The following is a 5,221-nucleotide window of genomic DNA, read 5'->3' as shown; positions in this document are numbered from 1 at the left end:
GAATACATGCGTAAATGAATATATAATTTTTGGCAATGTTTTGGCTCAGGAAATGGTGACTGGAGAATTTATTAGTGGTAGACAGTCTGTCTTTTTCTTGACCCACAGCATCATGATAATGTCTCCTTCGTAGCTGGAATTGAACCAGACTTGCTTTTGTTGACCCAGCATTTGGACTCAGGCAAATGCTGACGCGGATGAAGTTTGCCTTTGTTCCTTCCGCACCGTCCTTTCCAGCATCACTTTCTCCTGAAGGTCCCGTGTGTGTAGACAGCAGTGTCACAGGTAACTTTCCCCAGCCCTATCGAGATGGAAATTACTCTGTTCTATTCCAACAGACTCTTCTAGGAATCATTTGAGATAAATTTATTCTAACTTTGCGTTCCTAAGACTCTCAGAGGTATCTGATTTTTATAGGCCCTTTGGAGGTAGAAGCTTTAAGACATCTAAATTAAATTTTGAGTTTTAAATAGCATGATATGGTCACGGTGTGACCTTTAAACTCTAGATGGTCTTCTTTTTCTTTTCTCTACATAATTTTTGTTTCTACTTGCCCATCCATAAGGCCAGCCCAGCCTTTATCACGTGATGCTTCATCTCACAGTATCCCCTGGAATTACATCATAGTGGGGAAGGAGTGGGCATTGAAAGGACATAGCAAACTTTCCTACCAAGAAGTACACCTAATTGGACCTACTGGGACTCCAGTCTTCCTTGGAAAATGCAAAAGTGATGTTATATTTGTTATGAGAGAAGCTGAAATTACCTGCAACGCAAGTGCCAGTGCCTCCGAGTCACAGCAGAGATGCCGCAGATGCTGTCATGCAGGACAGAATCTATGTTTATTCAAAGGCCACACATTTCTGGGGACTGAATTTGCCGAGAGAGAGAGATCTTGAAACATATTGAGATGGGTCCCTTCTGTCTGTCAATAGTATATTATGACCAATTTGGATAGGGGAGTAAATCTTCAATTGCAAATGAGATAGCTAAAACTTGTAGTTTATCTTTGCTGTCTTATTACCACATATCAATAAGAGTACCTTTCAAGTGAAATGAGAATGGTCTCCAAGAGCAATTTTCACCACACCCTTAGAATTTGTGTATATGAAATAAGAGTAAATTATTTCATGGACAGTCCACTTGTAGGGAAAAAAAAAAAATGACTGATTTTTTAAAACTCTACCCTTGCCTTAGATTATTTGTTACTTTCCTTTAGTTTATGCTACATTTTTTTTTTTTTTTCCAGAAAAAAAAAGTGTGGATTGACTTCTTGATATGTGTCCAAACAGCACAGGCTTGGACATAACAATAAGACCAGGAAATACAAATGGACTGTTAAAATATTTACAGTGGAAACACAATAAAAAGTGTGGACTCAAGCTGTGTTTATATTCCTATGTTTTCAGGACTTTTGACGTTTATAACCCTTTTGGCTTTAAAATTCAATTTTCATACTTCATCTAAGTGATAAGGTGTATTTCTTTTGACAAGGTCTAAGAAAAATAATCTTTTCAGTTATTTTGAGTTATGAAAAAAATGGGTGAACCAATAACTAACATGATTGAACACAAGCATTTCAAATGTGGCATGTGGCTAAGCCTCCAAAGCAATCCCTGCATTTAAAGGAATATATACAAAGAGGTGCACAAAATGCTTCTTCTAAGAGCCTTGCTGGCATTTACTGAAGTTTGATTCCAGGTTAAAAGAGACATTGTCATTGCTTGTGCTAGGTGTGACTTCCAAACAAAACATTTAAGGACACATGATTCTTTAGGAATTTGAACTTTGAAAAAATACGAAATCTTCGATACATTTTGTACATCCTTCACATTCGCACTTCAGATGACAGAGGATGCTTGAAACAGGATGGAATTCTCTTTGAACATATTCAGGAATATTCATTCTATCTTACTCGTTTCCCTCCCAATACTTTGAATATGGAGAGCACCCTTTCTGCCTAATCATTTTTTGGATGGAAATAGAAATAAGCCAATCTACATTTTTTGTTTTTGTTTTTAGACAAAGTCTCCCTCTGTCACCCAGCCTGGAGAGCAGTAGCATGATCTCTACTCACTACAACCTCCACCTCCTGGGCTCAAGCAATTTTCCTGCCTCAGCCTCCCAAGTAGCTGGATTACAGGCAAGCCCCACCACAGGCTAATGTTTGTGTTTTTTACAGAGATGAGGTGTCAGTCACCATGTTGCCCAGGCTGGTCTCCAACTTTGATACTCAAGTGATCCGCCCACCTTGGCCTGCTGGAGTGCTGGGATTACAGGTGTGAGCCACTGTGCCTGGCCTCTACACCATTTTTATTCTTCCTCTTCAAGCTCCATGTGGAGCAGACCCACATCTAGTGATATGGTAACAGTTTATTTATTTTTTGCTGCTGGAGATTTTATTTTTCAACAAAATAAAATTTTAAGAAAACAAAAACTTACCCATTTAGGTGTTAAAAGACTTTCTGTTTTAATAAGTTTGTGAAAAAAAACTTTAAAAATGCCTCACAGTTCATTCCTTCTCTTTCTCAAAAAGGGGATCTGATAGCCATAAAATTTTGTAATACCTCACGGTCATTTATCATGTCTTAATTAATGTAATCTGGCCGGGCACGGTGGCTCACGCCGGTAATCCCAGCACTTTGGGAGGCCCAGGCGGGCAGATCACAAGGTCAGGAGATCGAGACCATCCTGGCTAACACGGTGAAACCCCGTCTCTACTAAAAATATAAAAAATTAGCCGGGCGTGGTGGCGGCGCCTGTGGTCCCAGCTACTCGGGAGGCTGAGGCAGGAGAATGACGTGAACCTGGGAGGCGGAGCTTGCAGTGAGCTGAGATCGCGCCACTCCAGCCTGGGCGGCAGAGTGAGACTCCGTCTCAGAAATAAAATAAAATAAAATGTAATCAACTAAAATATAGCCATGTTTCGGGATCAGGTAAGTAAAGTTATTTTACACTACAGTATGAAACTGAATATTTTTTGTTCTATTTTGGTAGCCGTTGAATAATTTAAAACAATTTTCCTGGCTGTGTAACCACCCAACAGGCTCACCTTGCCCACTGCATAGACAGAGCCAACTTACCAAGACAGCATGACTGCTATAGAGAAAGTTATTCATGCAGGGATAACTTTGGCTGTGCAGAAGACTGGAGCTCTACTAGTCCTCAAATCAGTCTCCCAGAGAATTCCAGATTGGAGTTTATAAGGATAATTTGGTGAGCAGCGAGCCTGTGAATCAGGAATTCGGATTGGACAGAGATGGAATCCTAGGAGGGCAAAGCTGCTCTCTTGGCTGACTCAGCTACTGGCGCCGGAGCGGGTCAGTTTACCATCTAGGTGGGGCCAACTGATCCATCCAGTGCAGGGTCTGCAAAATATCTCAACCACCGATCTTAGGTTTCACAACAATGATGTTATCCCCAGGAGCAATTTAGGGAGGTTTAGAATCTTGCAAGTTCCTGTGCATGACCATAATTTCTACTCTTAGGACTAATTTGCTAGTCTCGCAAAGGGAGTCTAGTCCCCAGGCAGGAGGAGGGTTCGTTTTGGGAAAGGACTGTTATCATCTTTGTTTAGAAGCTAAAGCATTAATTAAGTTCCTCCCACAGTTAGTTCGGCCTACACTCAGGAATGAATGAGGACAGCTTGGAGGCCAGAAGCAAGATGGAGTCAGTTAGTTCAGATCTTCTTTGCTGTCATAATTGGCTCAGTTATAATGTTTGCAAAGGTGGTTTCATGAGTGTTGTTTGTTTGTACCTTTTTATGTGATATTCTCTCTTGTCTCTCACTTTTAAGCTGTCATGGTTTTGTTTCTTTACATGTTGTTGTTCTAGTGGTCATTTATTCCTTCTAAAGCATCGTTTATAATTTTCATTAAGCTGGATAACAGAATAATTCAGTCTCTTAAAAAAATCAGTCCCTTTGGGACCTCCTCCTCTCCCCGCCCGTAACCCCAATCCCTGTCATTTCTGTGTCCCTGGCTCTAGCTCTTTCAGCACACTCAAGCCTACTGAGTCATTTGTTATCCCGGAACCCGCCATGCATGCTCCTGCCTTAGAACTTTTGTAGGGCTACTTCCTCTTCCTAAAGGCTACCTCCTCTTCCTAAAATGCTCTTCTCCAGATATCCCCCTGCCTAACTTGTTTGCACCCTTTTAGCCTTTGCTGAAATTTCACCTTCACAGTGATATCTAACCTGACCCATGCCCCTATTTAAGGTTGTCATGTGTGCACTCTCCACTACTTGTCTCTCTGGTACTCTGCTCTATTTTATCCAAAGTATTGATCATCTTAGAACCTGCAATATACTTCACTTATTCATTATGCTTTTTTTTTCTTTTTCTCCTGCTAGGAGGCTAGGATATTGTTCTGTTTTATACATTGAAGTATCCCCTAGCACTGGGGTATCCAATCTGTTGGCTTCCCTGGGCCACACTGGAAGAAGAATTGCCTTGGGCCACACAAAAATACACTAACACTAACAATAGCTGATAAGCTTAAAAAACTCATTAAAAATACCATAATATTTTTAAAAAGTTTACAAATTTGTGTTGGGCTGCTTCAAAGCTGTCCTGGGCCGCGTGCAGCCTGTGGGCTGTAGGTTGGACAAGTTTGCCCTAGCAGATAAAATAGTGGAATAGCATGTAGTATACAGTAAACATCAGAAACATTGTTAAATGTAATGAATACATTTTCAACATGAGTTCATGGTTTTAAAAGTCAATAATATCTAAAATTGTTTGGGCTGTTCATGAATAATTTTTAAAATTTTTGTCAAAATGACTGTCATTCATTGTGACTGCTCAGATTCCATCTGTGCTTCATCTGAATAGGGAGAGTCTTTAAAACTGCTTCAGTTTGAATTAGTAAGATTTGCAGATACCTGCTCTTTGAATAGAAAATATATTACTGTTAATAGAAAGTGAAGTTGTGTGATCCAACTTCAGTCTCACTGTATTTTATTACTAAATTTTAGAAACACGAGAATAGAAGAATGCTTAATATGCATTTATTATTTACTGTCTTTATTGTTATTATTTGGTTACTATAGGAAAACAGTCAGATATTTTAGAAACAATTAAAATTTAAAAATCCTCCAAGGTCAACATCTTATGGATTCCTCACTGAAATCACTCTCTTGTAATCCTCAATAGATACAACAGTTTGACTTAAGTTGGAGATAAATGAGACTTTCGGCAAATCACTGCCTCTTACATCTGAT

This window comes from Chlorocebus sabaeus, chromosome 7, assembly GCF_047675955.1.
Source record: "Chlorocebus sabaeus isolate Y175 chromosome 7, mChlSab1.0.hap1, whole genome shotgun sequence".
Taxonomy (NCBI): domain Eukaryota; kingdom Metazoa; phylum Chordata; class Mammalia; order Primates; family Cercopithecidae; genus Chlorocebus; species Chlorocebus sabaeus.
This window is presented reverse-complemented; position numbering follows the sequence as displayed.